We start from the raw sequence: 20,568 nt of genomic DNA, 5'->3' as shown, positions 1-20,568 counted from the left end.
GTTGTGCTTGGAATCTCTTGACAATAGGGGCTCCTTCCATCTTCTCCTACTCAGCCTTCTGACTCCCACATTGTCTCTGAGGTGAAAGCTTCTGAAGCTGAGGCTGCTGCCCAGCCCCAGGTGGCCTCAGAGATGGTTGTTTGGCAAAGTCACCTTGGATGTGTTTCACTCAGGCCAAACTTCTGGAAGTTTCAGTCTTTCTTGGGCACTTTTTAGATTGTCTTAGGAGGACGACTCCTACAATCTTTACTCCAACTTTTGTTTATTTCTACTGTTCTACATTCCCTTTGAGATGATGTTCTCTCTATTATTTTTATGGAGGAATGAAGATATGAAGTTTTTTTTTTATCTACTCCATTATCTTCCCAGTTTGCAAACTTTTTGTTCAAGTCATTTGATGACTTATCCATTGGGAAAATGACTTTGGTATTGTATATTTGTGATCATTCTCCATAGGTCTTGGATATTAAACAATGAGTGATACTTTCTAACAAAAACAAATTAGTTGCTTTTGAATTTTTTTTCCCTTGAGGCTGGGGTTAAGTGACTTGCCCAGGGTCACACAGCTAGGAAGTGTTAAGTGTCTGAGGCCACATTTAAACTCGGGTCCTCCTGAATTCAAGGCTGATGCTCTATCCACTGAAACACCTAGCTGCCCCTGCTTTTGAAAATATTGAAATAAAATACACACTGAACCAATAACTTAATTTATAAATAGATATGAATATATTGTGAGTACATGTTTACTTTTATTTTTTTTTACTGACAAGAGCATAATCAATACAGTCTGAAGATTGCTGATATAGATAGGTTTGGATTCTTCCCTTCATAGGAAAGTCAAGATTTAAACATCTTGACATTTCAAAGTCAGAAAGGATCTATCTTCATCCTAATATGGTGAATATGCTCTGGAGACTTTAACCTGCCAGCCAAAAGGTGGATGGTATACTGACTCTGGAGATAAAGTGCCTTCAAATCCTTTCTCAGAGACTTAGCACCCGCAGTTCCAATGATATTGTGATGAAGAGAGCCATCTACACACAGAGAGGACTGTGGGAACTGAATGTGGATCACAACATAGCATTCTCACTCTTTCTGTTGTTGTTTGCTTGCATTTTATTTTTTCTCATGTTTTCCTGGTTTGATTTGATTTTTCTTGTGTAGCAAGATAATTGCATAAATATGTATGCATATATTGGACTTAACATATATTTCTACCTTGGTTAACATATATTGGACTGCTTGCCATCTGGGGGAGGGAGGAAAGGAGGTGGAAATTGGAACACAAGGTTCTGCAAGGGTTAATGATGATAAATTATCCAAGCATATGTTTTGAACAATAAAAAGCTTTAATAAAGAAAAAAACTCATCTGGAGAATGAGAGGGCTAGACAATATATCATCTATAGATTGTTCTCTAGCTCTGGGTCTCTAATTCTATCATCCTGTCTTCTAGCACCTAACATGGTGGTTTTCTAAGGAAAGAGTTTGCTTATCTCTCAGCAACCATGTCCATAAAGAATGTTTTCTTGGGTTTTTCCATTTCACTCTCACATGCCACTGTTGCATGACCAGAAATTTCCATCTGTAAGGAAAGCACCACAAGGTGGTGCAAACTCCCCAGATATTACTAAGTGGAGGTGAGATGTGCCGTTTTGAGCCCTCATGTTCTGGCTTTCTCCTGGAACTGGGCCATAGCTTTGGCAGAGCAGGAAAACAACCCCATTGCCTTGAAGGCCTGACTGTGCTTGAGTCAGAAGGGGGAAATCAAGGTACCAAATGACTTAAGTGTCAGGAAGTTCTTATTAAAATCACAGGCATTTGAGAAGGTATTTCCAAGTTTTCAAAAGGGAAATGGCTAGATACTATATCTTCTAAAGATAAAGAAACAAGGAAGGCAATCTTTAGGAAGGGAAAACCAGGAACCACAGTCCCTAAGGATCTTTTAACATAGTGGAGTAAGAAGACTTGAGTTGGATTAGTTTTCCTGAGCCTCAGTTTCCCCATTTTAATCTTAGCAGACCTTAAAGTATGGAAAGTAATAACTAAAACTTCTCTGAGAAGTTCTCTGTAATTCTTCATATTACTACTAGAATTTTGTTTTTGCTATCACAAAGTAAATGAATGGAGAAAAAAATCATTTATTAAAATATTTATTAAAATAAATTATTTAAAAAAATATTTATTAAATATATACTATGTGTCAAATATTGTGTTAGTTGCTTGAGATTCAAACTAAGGAGAAAGAGAAAAAAGAAACTTTAAAAAGCTTATATTATTTTTAAATTTTTGTTTTTTATATCACCATAGTATCCTTCCTCTTCCCAGAGCCATGTCATATAATAAATAATATAAATATATATAAAAATATATATAAATATAATATAAATAATAAATATATATAAATATATATACATATATACACATTTCCATGTATACATGTACATACATACACGTACATTTGTCTTATTTTTCCCCAATTTCATGTAAAAGTTATTTTAATTTTTTTTAAAATTTTGATTCTAAATTCTTTCTTCTTCCTCCTCCTCCTCCCTCATTAAAAAGGCAAGACAATTGATACAATTAAACATGTGAAGTCATGCAAAACATATTAGCTATGTTGTGAAAGAAAACAGACTAAAAAAACCCCAAGAACAATAAAGTTTAAAAAAACATGCTTTGATTTGCATACAGATTCTATCAGTTCTTTGTCTGGAGATGGATAACATTTTCCATTATAAGTTCTTTGGAATTATCTTTGATCATTGCATTGCAAAGAATAGCTAAGTCATTCACAGTCAACCACCAAATAATATTGCTGTTATTGTATACAGTGTTCTTCTGGTTCTGCTCATTTCACTTTATTTCATTTAAGTTCATTTTTCTGAGAGTGCTTAATCATTTCTTTTAGTAAGATGTCATTCTATCATAATCATATACCACAACTTATTCATCCACTCCCCAGTTGATGGGCATCCCTCAAGTTCCAATTTTTTGCTATCACAAAAGTGCTACTATGAATATTTTTGCATATATAGGTCCTTTTCCTTTTAAAAAATCTCTCTTTGACATAGCAATCTAGGAATCATATTGCTGGGTTAAAGAGTATACATGTTTTTATAGCTTGTTGGGCCTAGGTCCAAATTCCTCTCCAGAATAGTTGGATCTGTTCATGACTCCATCAACAATGTATTACTGCATTAGTATCTTAATTTTCCTAAATCCCCTCCAATATTTTTCATTTTTCTTTTCTGTTATGTTGGCTAATCTACTAGGTGTGAGATAGTACCTCAGAATTATTTTAATTTGCATTTTTCTAATCAATAGCGATTTAGAACATTTTAAAAATGTGACTAGATAGCTGTATTAGCAAGGTGATGTCTCTGCTTTTTGGTATGCTGTCCGGATTTGCCATAGCTTTTCTTCCAAGGAGCAAATATCTTAAAATATCATGACTGTGGGGAAATTAGATAACACAGTGGATAGAGCACTGACCCTGGAGTCAGGAGGACCTGAGTTCAAATCTAGCCTCAGACATTTAACACTAACTATATGAATCTGGGCAAGACACTTAACCCCAATTGACTCACAAAATAAATAAGTAAATAAATGTCATGACTGCAGTCTCTGTTTACAGTGATCTTTGAGCCCAAGAATATAAAATCTGACATTGCTTCCATATCTTCTTCCCCTATTTACCAGGAAGTAATGAGACCACTTGCCAAGATGTTAGGTTTTTTTTTTTTTTTATGTTAAGTTTCAAGCCAGCTTTTATGCTGTCTTCTTTCATCTTATCTAGAGATTTCTGGCTGTGAGTGGCTAAAACCACATAATGAGAAGATAGAGCTCACTGGAAAAGCCCCTGATATTGGAAAAGACTGGAGGCAAAAGGAAAAGGTCATGGTAAATGATGAGATGGATGTCATTAATGAACATGAACTTGTGCAGACATCACAAGATAGTGGAGGATAGAGGGGCATGCTATAATCCATGGAATTATGAAGAGTTGGGCATGATTTACCAACAACAATAGATAACTTTGATCATTCCTGAAAATTGCCTGCTGTTATCCTTTGACCATTTGTCAATTGAGGAATGGCTCTTGTTTTTATAAATTTAATTCAGTTTTTTATATATTTGAGAAATAAGTCTTTATTAGAGAAAATTGCTATAAAATTTCTCTTCACAATTGCAATTGCAGTCTTTTCCTCTATCCTCCTCCCTCTTCCCCCATAAATTCTACTCCATCTTTCTCCTTTTGCTCTGTTTTCCTCAATAATATTTGGTTTCTAACTACCACCTTCTCCAAAATGCCCTTCCTTCAATCAGCCCCTGCTCCTCTTAACTTCTTCCCCTCCCACTTTTCTATAGGGTAAGATATATATATTTCCCATTTAGGAAGGCAAATAGTTTAAATTTATTGAATCCATTATACATCTTTTTTCTGTTTACCTTTTTATGATTCTTTTGAGTCTTGCATTTGAAACTCAAATTTTTTTATTTTCATTCTGTTTTCATCAGGAATGCATGAAAAGTCTTATATTTTATTGAATATCCATTTTCTCTCTTGAGGAATTATATTCAGCTTTGCTGGGTAGTTTATTCTTGTTGTCATCCAAGTTCCTTTGTCCTCTGGAATATCATGTTCTAAAATCTTTGATCATTTAATGTAGATGATGCTAAATCTTGTGATATCTTGATAGTGGCCCCATTAATATTTGAATAGGTTTTTTTTGGGGGGAGAGGGAAGAGATTCTTGCAATATTTTCTATTTGAACTGGAAGCTCTGGAACTTGGCTATTATATTCTTAGGAGTTTTCATCTGGGAATCTGTCTGAGGAGGTGTTTGGTGAATTCTTTCAATTTCTTTTTTACTTTCTGATTCTAGTATTTCAGGACAGCTTACTTTGATAATTACTTGAAAGATGATGTCTAGGCTCTGTCTCAATCTTTGATCATGACTTTCAGGTAGTTCAATAATTCTTAAATTATATATTTTTTTTAAATTTATTTTCCAGGTCAGTTGCTTTTTCCAACAAAATAATATACATTTTCTTTTATTTTTTAATTTCTTTGATTTTGTTTAATTGTTTCTTGATGTTTCATTAATCATTAGCTTCCACTTGCCCAATTTTAATTTTTAAGGAATTATTTTCTTCAGTGAGCTTTTTTACCTTCTTTTTCTTTAGGCCAAATCTGATTTTATAGGAGTCCTCTTCAGTGTATTTTTGTGCCTCTTCTACCATTTGATCTATTTGTTTTTTAGAGTATTAGTTTTCTCAGTATTTTTGGTGCCTCCTTTACCAAGCTGTTGACTCTTTCCAGCCCATGATTTTCTTGCATTGCTTCTCATTTATTTTCCTAATTTTTCCTTTCTCTATTATTTGATTTTTTAAAAAAATCCTCTTTGAGTTTTTCCAGGAATTCTTTTTTGGACCTTTAACCAATTAACATTTCTTCTTTGAAGTTTTAAATATAGTAGTTTTGACTTTGTTATCTTCTTCTGAACTTGTGTTTTGATCTTCTCTGCCCCCAGAGTAACTTTCCATGATCGGGTTCTTTTTCTTACTGTTGTTTGTTTATTTTTCCAGCCTATTCCTTGACTTTTAACTTTATGTTAAAGTTGGGCTCTGTTTCTGGAGTGGAGGGAACATTTTCCCAAGCTTTAGATTTTTTTCATGTAATTGTTTTCGGAGACAGTTTTGGGAATCTTCATTCTTCCAATGTAGTCCAATTTAAGGAGAGATGTGATCACTACTCTCTTGGCCTGTGTTCTTGTATGTGAAAGATTACAATCACTCTTTTTCATCGTAGAACTGTGACCAAAATCTTGCTCCCTTGTGGCCACTAGCTCTGGTGTGTTAGTGCTCTTCTTTGTCCTGGGACTAAGGTTCAGGATTGTGACCTTCATCTGAATATGGGCAATGCAACAGAATCTTGTCCCCAGTAAAAGAGGGACTCCTGTAATCTCTTTCTGACCAGTTGTCCAACTCCCTTACTATTTGTGGGCTGAGAGTTCCAGAAGATGGTGCTTCTGATTCAGTTGCCTCCAAAACCTACTGAGACTATATAGACTATATTCTACTCTCATCCCTTTCCTGTCAGAATTTTCTAGTCAACTTTCTAAGTTTTACTGGACTAGAAAATTGCTTTCCATATTTTTGTGAGTTGTAACACTCCAGAATTCATTCTGAGGCATTATTTAAAGTTGTTTAGAGGAGAATTTGGGAGATCTCAGGTGAGTCCTTGTTTTCTTTGCCATTTTGATTCTGCTCCCAACAAGTATTATTTTAAAGAAAAAAAAAAAGAAAAAGGAAAAACAAACTTAACATTTGTGAACTTCCTATCTCTGCAAATAGATGAGTTGGAAGTGTCTTCTCTTAGTTCTTTTTTTTGAGCTATATTTATTCTTTATAATTCTGCAACATTTCATTTTGACTCATGACTACAACAATATAAATGGAAATGATAATATGTATAATGTTTTCTTGACTGTTTACTTCATTCTGAATGAATCTTGTAGATCTTTTTATGCTTCTCTGTCTTTATCATATTATAATTTCTTACAGTATAGCAATATTTTATTATAGTCATGTCCCAGAATTTGTTTAGCCATTTCCTAACTAATGGGCATCTACCTTGTTTCCAATTCTTTGTGTCTAAAAAAAGTGCTGCAATAAATATTTTGATGTTTGTAAGGATATTTTTGTCAATGGACAAGAAGCTTAAATTCTAATAAAAGAAATAAACAATAACCACAACAAAGGAAGACAATACATATAAAGAAAGTGGTGGTCAAACAATAGCATTTTGTTGTTCTGGGGTGGTGGAGAGGGTGAGGTTTGCAACATCAGGCAGATGATGAGATGTCTCAGGTAGCTAACTGGATGGTTGGATGGGATGTGAAATTGAAGCCTGAACAGATGATACTCATAAGCTAATATTGTAGTAAATAACCAAATTTGTCACACCTTTATATTGAGAATATGAAGCTATTCTGCAATTTGCCTTAGCATTGGCAGGTTGAGTTCTCAGAGCAAAACTACTGCTCCTAGTGGTATCTCTAAGGAGCAATAGAGCCTTCTAATGATTTTAAGCCCCTATCTAATATGCTTCACCTAATATCGTCATCAGCGCTTAGCTATACAATATTATTTAACTTATTGGCATTTCTTCAATATTATTTAAAACTGGTAAACAATGATTTGCTTTGTCAAAGGGATATTTACTGAGAATATGTAGGGGGGGGTACTAACCACCTTAATTTTTGGAAAAAGTGGGCTCAAAATAGCTGTACAAAACTTCCCCTAAGCATTGGATTTGTTCCCAAATGTGATGTAACTAATGGGGGGAAAATTACCCCCTTATTTGTAGGATAAGGTATCACTGTTGGACAGGACAAGCAGGTTATTCCTTAGGGTTGGTTCATTCCTGAATTTGGCTGATGGACCTCTGATGGATGGTTCTTACAACCTTTTTAAGCTCATGAGATAACAACTTTGTTGTTTCACTTCACTTATTCCTTTGCCTAAGATTAGAAAAGCATAAATACTCCAGAGATAAAAACAAAATCAGGTTCATACATTCATATTTGCTTAGCAGTCTACGTGGCTCAAGACCTCATTTTTTCACCCCACCCAGAGGCTTACAGGATTTCTTTCTTGAATCACCACAAGGAAAGAAAGAGAATGATTTTGCATGTTTGTGTCTTTTATGTGCATATTCAGTTCTGGGTCATCACCTAGGTAAAATGCTTTTTTTTTTTTTTTTTTTTTTTTTTTTGGTCACTCAGTAAAAAGACAGCAAAATAGTCACAAAAGCTGGGTATACTCTGAATCTGGGGCAGAGGATTCTATTACATCTTATAAAGTACTAATAAGGCTTATTTGCATCCATCTAGGTTGACAGCAGGAAGGAAATGTTAGGCCTGAGTTCCAAATGGCCAGTTTTTTTATTATGCATAAAAGACAAGAATGAGCAGAAATCAAACAAACTTAAGAAATGAAGATTCAGGGAAGAGACAGAAGAAGAATAAGATTTCACCAGCTCTGAATTTAGTAGACCTCAGAATTCAAGAAAATCTAGTGTCTAGTTTAACAATTCAAAGGTAAGCATTTCTTTGGGGGCAGCTAGGTGACTTCAGACACTAGCAGTATTATTTTGGACTAGTTACTTAACCTTGCAAGTATTGATTTTCTTATCTGTAAAATGAGCCGGAGAAGGAAATGGCAAACCATTCCAGTATCTTTGAAGAATTAGCCATGACTGAAAAATGACTGAACAGTAATAAACATGTTTCTATGACTGAGTCACAGAAATTCTCATGTTTCCCAGTTTAGTTGATTACTATGAGAAGCAATACCTGTGGCTGCATTTTTAGCACCTATGAAGGGCTATGGAAATGTTTCAGCTTCTATTGTTGTATGTAATGGAAGATGAAAGAAATCAGGACATAATGGGATACAAATATTTGCCCAGATTCTCATTGCTAGGAAGTGGAGCATAATTCTATCTTATACCCAGGCCCTTAGGTGAAAGTATTTCAATATGGACTTGCTCTTGGAAGGAGGTGATCTCTGACAATAAAAAATGTTCTCAATTGACAGGTCAAATTCATATGATAAAAGCTGTCATTTATATGATATTGTAGGGTTTTCAAATCACTCGACATATTATCTCATTTAAGCCTCCCTTATCTACATTCTCCTTTTTATGTTATATTTTCCCATGTGCAAACTTCTTAAGGCTCTGTCTTTCTTTCTGCTTTTTTGTATTCCCAGTCTTAGGACACTCTATCACAAAATAAATGCTTAATAAATGCTTAGTACCTGCTTGGCCACTCATCATATTGAAGAGATAGTTACAGAGAGACTTGAACTCCAGAAGTCTATGTGAACTGACTCACCTGGTCCAGTTTCCATCAGATCAAGAACCAGCCTGGACTATAAGCCAACTCCTTGGAATGCTTCTGAACTTGAGTGACCATCTACATCTATCCAAGTTCAAAACTGTTCAACTCCAGAAACCACATGCATACAAGTGGCACTAAATGGTACCTGTGATGGGCTACAAAAAATGGTCCAAGGGTATTTGGTACCTATCAAAGGCTATTGAAAATTTCCAGCTTCTATTGCTATTTATAATGAAAGATGGTCCTAATTTACCACTTTGATTGATGGGTTTCCCCATTCTACTCTTGATATGCCCAAGTAAAGGGAGAGCTCACATCATTCAGCCTCAGGAAAGATTCTGGGTGATATAGTTTTCAGAAGACTATTTCCTAAGGATATTCCTTTCCTGGTATCAGTGAGACCTCATTATAGTATGGACAAACCAACATGATTGTCGTTCTGTGAACTAGGCCATGCAGCACACGGTATAACTCAGAACCATGTTGATTTATCCATGTTCCAAGGTTCTTTTGTGAACTCCCATTGCTCCCAGGAGTGGGTTATTCTTGACAACTAAATCTTTGGTTGTCCTTGACAACCGTGATATTCTTGGCTTTGTGTGGAGCACGCAAGGCTCACAGAATAAGTGAAAGAGAGTACAAGACTCTTATTGTTTTATGTATGATGTTCTTCAGTTCCTGATTCCCACCAGACTCACATTTCAGATCTGCCAGTATACAATGTTGTCTCAGTGAGTTGAGGAAACCAGAGTATGTATTACCTGAGTGCTTTCCAGTTTAAAATATGATTTTAAAGGCAATATGGATTAGTGGAATTTAGGACTGGTTCTTGAATCAGAAGCCACAAGTTAAAATCCCTAGACCTTGTTGTCCTCAGCTATAAAATGAGGGGTTTAGATTACATGACCTCTGAGGTCCCTACAAATTCTACATCTACAATCAATTGAGTCTTCCCTTCATTGAAATTCAAAGGAATTAAAGTTTACTAAAAAGTCAAAAGGAGAGACTCAAAATAGAAGCATCAATATACAATAGAGTGTTGCCATCAAAATAGCAAGAAATATCAGAAAGATGAATAATTGGAAAGGGAGAGGAGCTAGTCATATCACATGAGCGAGCAATCACTAATGGACAGCTCTATGTGTTCCATCAGTATCTGTGCAACATTAAAACATCTAGTGAAAGATCTCCAGCAGTAGGCAGACCTTGTGCGCAAAATCAGAATTGCATAGGATAAAAATGAATAAGGGGGTGGTGATCTGATCTACTTGAGGGAATGTCTTAAATTAGAGAAAATATCTGATCTGCCAAAATAATAAGGGTGCAATGAGTGAAGGAATGGGTGTGTGTATATCTATCTATTTTATATATATATATATATATATATATATATATATATATATATATACATATATATATCAAGGTGTGATGTAATAATGCAGCAAGTGATTTGATGGATAGACCATTGATCCTGGAGTCAGGAAGACCTACATCACTAGTGATATGATATTGAACAAATCACATAGTCTCAGTTTTCCTTAATTTACTGGAGAGGAAATGACAAGCCACTCCAGTATCTTTGCCACAAAAACTCCTAAGGGAGTCATGAAGAGTTGTATATAACTAATCACTACTCAACTCCTTCTCAGGAATTTTCATCAATCTCCTCTCTGCCCTACCCTCTCCTTCTAACCCCTTCAGCCTTCTACTAGGTTATTAATTAATATTAATTATAAAGAATGATTAATTATTTTACTGAGCTCAAAGGTATGAATAATAACTTCCCCAGAAAGTATTCAAAATGCAAAATTGCTTTCATTAATTGCTAATAAATTAAATCAAAGTCCCTACTCTGGGGAAACAAGAGAAATTTGTTTTCCCATAAGCTTTCCTTATTCTCAATCTCATAGGTTTACAAAACCATCAGCATGACCACTTCTTGTAATTTGTTGATCATAGCAAATAATATCTAGATAAATGTTTTTAAAATGCCTTGATTGTTAGGTCGGTTACAGGTTGTACAGGTGGGGTTACCAACTATATTTGGACTGTTGCCTTTATTCTAATGTAATTCTCTGGAAAGTGGGAGTTATTCCTTTCATTTTCTTTAGACTATCCTCCTCACAGATAATACTTTGTTTTTGGGGAGGGGGAAGGGTTTACTGACTGTCTATTGCTAAGCTAAAATTCACTGATATTCAAGTTGGGTCAATAGGAATAAAAAGAGCAACAAAATAAAAAAGTAAAAAAGAAACCTAATCAATTCAATCTTAAAAAAAAATAAAACACCCATAGGAAGGGGAAATCTTTTTGTCCAGAGAGTTGCAGAGGCACTGGGCACAGCCTAAGTTTGCCTATATCTCAAGAATCCTGTCCATTCCAGCAATAGACTCCTTATATGGCACATAACAGAGGAGGAAAATGAGGAAATGCTGTAGAAAACATCAATATATTACATTAACCAGCCTTTGACAAAGTATCTCACAGGCTGACACATCTTGATTCTAGTCCCCTTGTCTATAGCTTTTTCCTATATTCTATGATTTCACAGCAATAGCTTCCTTGTACTATAGACCTCTGACGTTTGACTGTTAGAGGTGTAACGGAGCTTGACTTTACTGTCCCATAAAAGAGATTCCCTGAAAAGAACAGCAAGAGATGACTCTTTATGAATGATGCTATAAAAATGGAAGTGAATAATTCTAGAACTTGAGCCCACATCCCTCTTTTAAATGATTTAGATCCTGGTAGAACCTGAATATTTTTGCATTACCATGAAATTTCTAATGTAAACTATGAGTCAAGGACAGGCAGATGGGCCAGTTCCCTTTATCCTGCTAGTGACAAGTCTATCCTATTTTTGCTCCCTGACTTTGCTGAAGTCCAAAGGCTGAAAGGCCAAAAGCTGACCTTTATTTATTTTTTTATTTAGTATTTTATTTTCCCTTAATTATATGTAAAAACAACATTTAACATTTATCTGTAAAACCCTGAGTTCCAAATTCTCTCCCTTCTTTCCTTTCCTCATTGAGAAGGCAAATATAGTTTGATATAGGTGATACATGTAATTCATGCAAAACATTATTTCCATATTAGCCACAGTGTTAAAGACAACATAAATTTTAAAAGGCCCTCAAAAATAAAGTAAAAAATTATATATACTTCAATGATCGGTTCTTTTTTATCATGTCTTTCTGAGTTGTCTTGGATCATAGTATTGATGAGAAGAGCTAAGTAATTCGTAGCTGATCATTTTACAATATTGCTGATCTCTTTTCATAATACCTTTCATTTTGTTTCAGTTCATGGATGTTTTTCCAGGTTTTGGATGCTGCTCATCATTTCTTATACACATTAGTATTCCATCATATTGCAATTTCTTCAGCCATTCCCCAGTTGTTGGGCATCCTATCAAGTTCCAATTATTTGCCAACAAAAAAGAGCCAATATAAATATTTTTGCACACATAGGTCCTTTTGCTTTGTGTTTTTTTTAATCTCCTTTTGGGATACAGATTTAGCAGTGGTATTGCTAAGTTAAAATATATGCCTGATTTTTATTGCTCTTTGGGCATAGTTTCACATTGCTCTACAGAATGCTTGAATAAGCTCACAACTCCACCAACAATGCATTAGTGTCTCAGCTTTTGATTCAGTGGTTTCCAAGATTGCTCCTGGTTTTCTGGGGCCCAGTCTGTACTGGTACAGCATGTACTAGATTATGGTCCATTCTCAAGCAGGTATGACAGACCTAAGTTACCAGCTGAAAAATTATTTTGCCCCATCTTTTTGTGGGTTCTGCCATTTCAGAAATTGTTTTATGACATTATTTAAAGGTGTTCAGAAGGGTTTCAGGGAGAGCTCAGGTTAGTCATTGTCTTTTCTCAGCCATTTTTGTTCCACCTCTATCAAGAACTGACCTTTTAACAGAAACCAAAAGAAAAGATACTTTGTCTATGGACACCAGACCTGGGTCAGGCAGAGGCTACTTGTTTAGAAGCTTGATAAAGTCATGGTTCCTCAAAAGTACTTGAGCTATTTTTTAAAGGCATATTGATAGATAGATAGATAAATAGACAGACAGACAGACATAAATGTAGATAAAAATAGATTTACATGTATATACATATATCCATATAAACAATTTGGTATACATGTATGCTTTTAAATATACATATTTATATAGAGTAAGGGCTGGATCACTCCTTCCATAGTGATACTACATTTTTGGTGTCATATGGTCTTCAAAATAGAATTTCCATAGATGCACTTTCTTCCCTGACTATTAGTACATGTTAAAGTCATCTCTAGCCAAAAAGTAAAAATAAAGATTATTTTTGACACTGCTTAGAATATATCAATGAATTATCCACATGTAAAATTTATCTCCATACATGTAGTCCTTTAACTTTTCAGTGCCTATAAAACAAAGGACTATAATTTTTCTTTGTGTAGTGTGTTTCACTGTGACCAAATTCTCCATTAGCAAATGAACTAATTCTGGTGACTAACCATCATTCTCTTGATCTAATATTCCTCCTAACTCATCCAGAATAGCATTCATTTGCAGGAGAGAATGTTCCTGGCATTTACCTAAGCTAACACTGGTTACACAAGGGAAATGGTGGTCTTTTTTTCTACCAAGTATTGATTCCCCAAATCTCTAGGGATAATCACCCTTGAACTCTCTATGTCCAACAGAGCTCCAACTGTCTGAACTCCTCCTTTCTTTCATCCAAGAAACCATCACTCAGTATAAGGTTGCCAGTCCTTTTGTTTTTGTCACAAAAATTAGACAATTTGTTGAATAAGAGAAGATAAAATGGAGACAACATTTGTAAGTGGTTTTCTCAAGAAATTTAGTCCCAAAAGGGAGGAAAGATGAGAATGGGGAAGACACAGACATGTTTTTAGGCAGCAGGAAAGTGCTAGTATTGAGACACACACACACACACACACACACACACACACACAGAGAAAGAGAGAAAAAGGATGTTTGTTTGGCAAGAAGGGCTACCTTTTCACGTCAGAAATGGTTTATGGAGGAGATAGAGATGAAGGTCTGAGTGATATAAGATACAAAAGAGGGAAAGAAGATGTTCTCAGTGAATGGCCTCAATTCTTTTTTGTTGTCCAAAATTGAGGCAAAATCCTCAACTGAGAATATTAGAATAATACAATAGAACAATATCCAAGGCATCCAGCAGTTCAGAAGGAAGAAAAAAAAGACAGGAACAAAAAATAACAATTATTACATAATGTGTTTATACAAAAATAAAAGAAGCATGGGTAAGGAGCAAGATATACCAATTCAAGGAAATAAATTTGATCTCATAAGAGATTAAATTTTGTGGCAATTTGGTGGAACACGATCCATGATATAAATATAAGGAACTTAAACTTTGTTCAAAAGAAATAAGAACCTCACGTATAGATGGGGTATAGTAGCCTTGTAATACTTAAAAACTATATGTGGACATGGGAGATGGAATTTTCTGGCAACAAGTGGCAACAAGGCCTATTGGACTGGACTGTAGAATATATAAGGGTCATTAATATGTAATTAGTCTGAAAATGTATGTTTGAAAAGACCAAGGTTTCCCATTTCATCCGGGCCATCTCCAATCTTCTTGATCAATATCTGGCCACTGGATCCAGATGGCTCTAGAGGGAAAAGTGAGGCAGGTAACTTTGCACAGCACACCTTCCTTAAATCCAATTCACTTGCAAGTCATGACATCACTTCCCTGATGTCATGGTTCTCATTTAGAATGAAGGGCAAACAGCAACAATGATGGAAGTAGGTTGTGAAGGACTTAAACTACCTAAAAATAAGAATGATCTAAAGTGGAAGTCTGCCTTGGATCACCCTTTGGGTTCTTGAAAACTATCCTGTGACCAAGTTATCTGACTTTAATATCAGGTTTGAGCGGATGAAAAAATTATAGGCCCAATGGCAGTCTCTGTGTCTTTCATCCAAGGAGAAGCTTAATTAAAATTCATTTAGTTAACAAGCATTATATTATAAGCCATTAATATTTGTCATTGTCTGTTGCAATGAGATTGGCCATTTGACAACTTCTGGTTTTCTTTTGAGCCAGAGCAAATAATGAAAGCCATGTATTAAATCATAGAAAGGTTGCTATTTCCATCTATGGAATAACAGATAATAAACCCAGAAAAATCAATGCTCTTTCCATGGTGTCATGCTGTCCCTCTCATTGTCTTCCTAATATTGTTATAAAGAATAAAGATAGAAATCAGTGAATTTACACACAAAGTCTTTCTAGCCATCCAAGGATTAAATAAAACTTCTTAATCAAACAGAAACTTTACTCAATAAAAAAAAAAAAAAAAAAAGATCCTTTTCACTCATTCCTTTGCATAAAACCTTATACAAGAAGTGCTTAATTTTTGATGTGATAATTCCATGTACATTTAGGTGATGATTAAGAAATTTTCAGGACAGCTAGGTGGTGCAGTGGATGGAGCACTGGCCCTGAATTCAGGAGGACCTGAGTTCAAATTTGGTCTCAGACACTTAACACTTCCTAGCTGTGTGACCCTGGGCAAGTCACTTAACCCCAGCCTCAGGGGAAAAAAAAAAAAATTTCCATTGTAAAGATCAATCTTGGTCAGAAAAATTCTTGCTAATAGCTTAAGAATAAACTTTATTAACTTAATTAAAAATTTAATAGGTAACACTCTCCTTTATTTCTCTATTATTTTTTAAAAGACCTGAATCTTTTAAATTACTTGTCTCTTTATAATATCCATCCACATCTGTTCTATGTTTTCTTCTTTTTTTTAAGCTTCCAAACATCTCCTACTTTTCAGCAGATAATCTGAAAACTATTTTATGAAGAAGAATGAGCATATCTAAGGGAGTTACTCCAATTCTCCTTCTCCTCACATTAAAATTTCTTTGTATATTCTACCCTTTGTTTTCAGAAAATGAAGTGGCCCTCCTTGCCAAAGTTAACTCTTCCATCTGTACCTTTACTCCTACTCATAGATTTCTCTAAGAAAAATGCCCTATCATTTCTCTCGCTTTGGGGGATGGGACCCATGGTTATGAAAATTCTCAAATCTCTCTTATCCTGAAATCATAAACAGAATGACAATAAGCTGATCAAAGCAATCACCTTCCTTTATAACACTGATATGTCCTCAAGCTACTCTTTCCTCTCTTTCATTGACAGGCTCCTCATAATAATAATTTATGCCTAACAAATCACTCATTTTTCCTACCATGTGGGATAGGAGCTATCACAAAAATAACCAGAGATCCTCAAGATAAGAAAAAAGCAAAAAGGGATTTATTATAATCTTACAAGAAAGGACAACTCCTAACTCACAAGGTGTCATCAGTAAAGGAGTGCAAAGCACAAATTGTAAAACACAAGATTAAATAGATCAGAAGACCCCTACCCCAACTCTGAACACTTTTAATACAGAAATCTTTTCCAGAAACAGAAGAATATTAGTAAATAACAAACTCTTAATTTAAATTTTCCTATTATACAAGTAGATATTTTATTATCTGAATTTCACAAGTTATCATACCCTTTAAAAGAAGTACTTAACTGATAATTAAGAGGTAGTGGGAAACAGGAGGGAAAATGTTCATCCAAGACAATCAGAACACCTGCAGCTTTTTAACTATAGTTCAATTTATTCTCAAGTCACAATTAGGACATAGTTCAAAACCACATTCCCATGAGAGATCTATACTCAGTTTATCCCATACACTATTCTTACAATCAATAATCAGTCTGAATAAATTAATATTAAACTATTATGTCAATTATTAGTTTGTGATCCGTTCCTTTTCTTCATATTTTTGTCAAGACCTCATTCCTGAAAAGACCAGTCAGTCTCTGAAGGGCATGACTGAGTAATATGACTATTGTAAGCTCCCAAAGCATCTGCTCAGTAATTAGTTTGAGCTGGGTCCCACCCAAATGAGAACCTGGCTTTTGTTTATCCCATAAACAAAAGCTAACTGGAACTGGTTCTTGCTACCTAAAACATGACTTTGGTACCTTTATTAGGTTAACATGGCCCATGAAGGAGAAAACTAGCCAGAGAGGTCCGGTTAGAATGGCTTCTCCTGCCCAGATTGCTGGAGGTTGTGAAATCTCACCGTCAAGTCATCATCAGAAGGGGCTGAGGACTCAACCCACCTCTTTATTAACTCTCTGTCCATGAAAATTGAATTTCACTTGTAAGGGCAATTGCTTGTTCAGAAGGTGTGTCAGAGTTTCCTTTTCTTGTCTTTGTAAACAAGAGAAGCCACTGATCACCAATCAATTAATTGATTGTTGGCCAGCTGAGTTAATAAATTTATTTTTAATACCTAGAAATTTTGTTTCTCAGATTTTTTACTAGCCACAAGTCAGCTAATCAAGGAGTTAACAAGTACTTACTATGAGCCAGGCACTTTGCCAGTATCTGAAAATGAAAATGACAATGACATAGTCCTTGCCCTCAAGGCCATTACATTCTAATTAGGGAAGACTGCATATGCATATGTAAATGAAAAGAGAATGTGAGGATTTTGCAAATCTTGTTATCCTGTTTCAGGGATACATTTTCTGTAGTAGGAGAATGTAGGAAAGAAGTGCCTTCAAGATACTGAATGGCTGAATTATCTGGAATAGGTTCTGGTCAGATGGTGAAAGGGTTCTTTCCCAAAACATAGTCAACTTCAGCTACTTCCTTTTCCACTTTTACTCGTTTGGAATTATTTAGTAACTCCTCTCATGGTGCTGGATGAGATTCTCTCCTTGATGTCATGTCTAGTTGCTCGTGATGGGAACACCAAAATTCCTTAATCCATTTTGACAGTATTCCCCCAAATCTCCCCTGATTTTGTTTTTCCAAATTCCCTCTGACTTTTTTTCCCCAAATTTACTTTGTTCTTCCCAAATTTCCCTACTTTGGTTACCCAAATTTTGTTTTTGTCCTTCAAGTATTCATGATCTCTCCCTACTCCTCCTTGAATGTTATTCTTCAAGCATTCTTCCCCACTCCTCTCTGATCTTATCCTTCAAGCAAAACATCTCCCCAACCATTTGTCAAAACAACTCTTCTAGTTTCTCCCCCCTCCTTCTGCCCATAAAAATTGCCCATTCCCAAAATATGGCACAAAATTATAATTGGATTTTGTTTGAGACCTTTGCTTGTTAATAAAAAGTATCTTTTGACAGGGAGAATGCCTCATTGTGATTCTACACAGTCTTTGTGCCTCATCTTTGCTCTCCCAACTATTGATGGGTGCTTGACCCCCTTTCCTAAATTAACTAGTCAGAGACATCTTCAGGTACAAAGAGAAAGCATTTATTTAGTCCCTGCTGGAAGAGGCCCAGACACACCTGGGAACCATACCAACTCAGCCATGTGCTCATGAATCTGTTCAGCTTCCAGCTTGTCCGAGATTTAAAAAGCAAAAGACTCAAGCCTTCTCATTGGATATACTAAAAGGATGTAACCATCCTTGACCAATGGTCACCAATGTTGTCTGCTTCCCACATACCATGTTACTTCCTGTTTGACCTTTTAGAGATCATGTAACTTCCCAGGGTCCTTCTTGGACCCGGAGTTCAAGACCTGATCTCTCAGCTCTGGGAATAGGGATAATGTGACTTAGTCTCAATACTGAGAAATACTTCATCCAATCAGTACCATTCACAAGCTTGTCACGTGACTACATCACCTCCATCTATTCTTGAATACCATTACTATAAGTTCCCTCTGGGTGTGCTTCCCCTGCCAGCACTATTTACTGTAGATCTATTTAACCACTTAATATTGGTTAGCTTTTACAAAAATATATTTATTTTAAGAACAATGTGCAAATATTTCCCTCAGAAATATGAGATTATACTCTCCCCTATGCCATCTCTGGGGGAGGATAGACTCAAACCTTAACTCAATTCCTATGTAGCCTTGGGCCCATCAAGTTTACATGGAGAGGCAGCATAGCTGCCAGATGGGTCCTTCTTTATACTTTCATTGATCTGTCAGAACCGGATAGATTGTCCCTTCCTAGAAATTCCCGCTCAGTGTTCAGATTCCACCCCTTTGTCTGCCCTGATCAATAGAGCCCTATAAAAATCATTGGACTCTCACATTTGATGCTGAATTCTTCGAGACAAAAGTCCAATTCAGCCCTGGGGGAAAATGGATTCTGCTTTGCCCCCAAGACAATCTCTCCCTCTTAGAAACTCAAATAATCTCTATCTTGCCTCCGTTTCTTCAGCATCACAATCAAGGTGCTCTCCATATCTTTTGAACTCACAAGATCATACAACCTTTACTCCTTCCACTAGAATCCATATAAACAAAACAAAAGATCCAGAGCTCAGTCTATTTCTTGGGACCACAAGGTGTCAGAAAGGGAGAATTGTAATTTAGTGTCTTATCTAATGCTGTGGGAAGAGTTGACAAATAAATCCAATCAAGCAAATGAGGCAAAGAAAAATGAGATTAGCTGGCCATTTTGAAAAGACTCTCCCTTTCTCCATAAGATTAGTTAACTACTTAATATCTGTGCCTGTTCTGTGGTACTTTTAAGACACTTTCCTTACTTCCTATCATGATTCTTTCAGAAGCCATCATTTCAGTGTGTTCTACAAAGAAAGAATGCATCAGCTAAGCGATGTACAGTCACCATAGCCCCTTTATGTAAATGTATTTGAAATTAATATGTGCCCCAAAGTACAAAATAAATTTGAGGGAGTTTGAGAAGAAGGGAACTAGAAGCTGATGCATCATGTAGAAAATAGGGAGAGCTGCATTAGGAAATTTAAGGAAACTCCCTCTGAAGAGGAAATACAAAGGTGGTGAGATGGGAGATATCATGGTGTATTCAGGTAAGGAATGTCTATGCAAGGGAATAAGTAAAATATAAGGAGACTAGAGAGATTGGTTGGGCTCCAGGGAAGGGCTTTAAAAGCCACATGAGAGTTTATATCTTATCCTAAAGGCAAAAGGGAGAAATAGGGGTTAACTGAATAAGATGATCAGGCATTCATTCCTTTATTACTTTCTTAACTGGTATCTCTTCCTTTTCCTTTTTCTCCTTTTTTTCTTAGTTTTATCCTTCAGGTAATTTCATTCAGTCCTAGATCACTTTTATGTGGATGACTTCTTAATTACTTATCTCCAGTGTTGACATTTTAGTCAAGATTCAGACTTATCTCACAAACTATCTACTGGACATCTACATATGTATCTCCTGATAATTCAAATTCAACATGCTCACAACTGAGTGGGGCAGTTTTCCTTTTCCCCAAATTCCTCCTTCAATCCATGATACCATCATTCTTCCTTTGAATTTCTCATCCACATCAACTGTCCAAGTGCATTTGCCAAGTTGTAGAGGGGTTGTGAGTTATATTAATGAAATAAAATAGTATCTTTAGCTTGACACTAAGAACTATTTACAATACAACTCTAATCTACCTTTGCCATTTTTTTTCCATGCTTTTCTATTTACTCTTCAGTTGAATTGCATTCATTGATTCTGGAACAAGTGCCCTTTCTTATAACTATAATGGAAGTCTCCCTTCCATCTCCATTAGCTTGTGTAATTAATGCAACCTCTGGAGAACATGGGAGGAAGGGCTTCTGTGGAATTAGGGATTACTTGGAA

The sequence above is a fragment of the Sminthopsis crassicaudata genome, chromosome 6 (assembly GCF_048593235.1).
Source record: "Sminthopsis crassicaudata isolate SCR6 chromosome 6, ASM4859323v1, whole genome shotgun sequence".
In the NCBI taxonomy this organism is placed as follows: domain Eukaryota; kingdom Metazoa; phylum Chordata; class Mammalia; order Dasyuromorphia; family Dasyuridae; genus Sminthopsis; species Sminthopsis crassicaudata.
Note: the sequence above shows the minus strand (reverse complement) of the source record.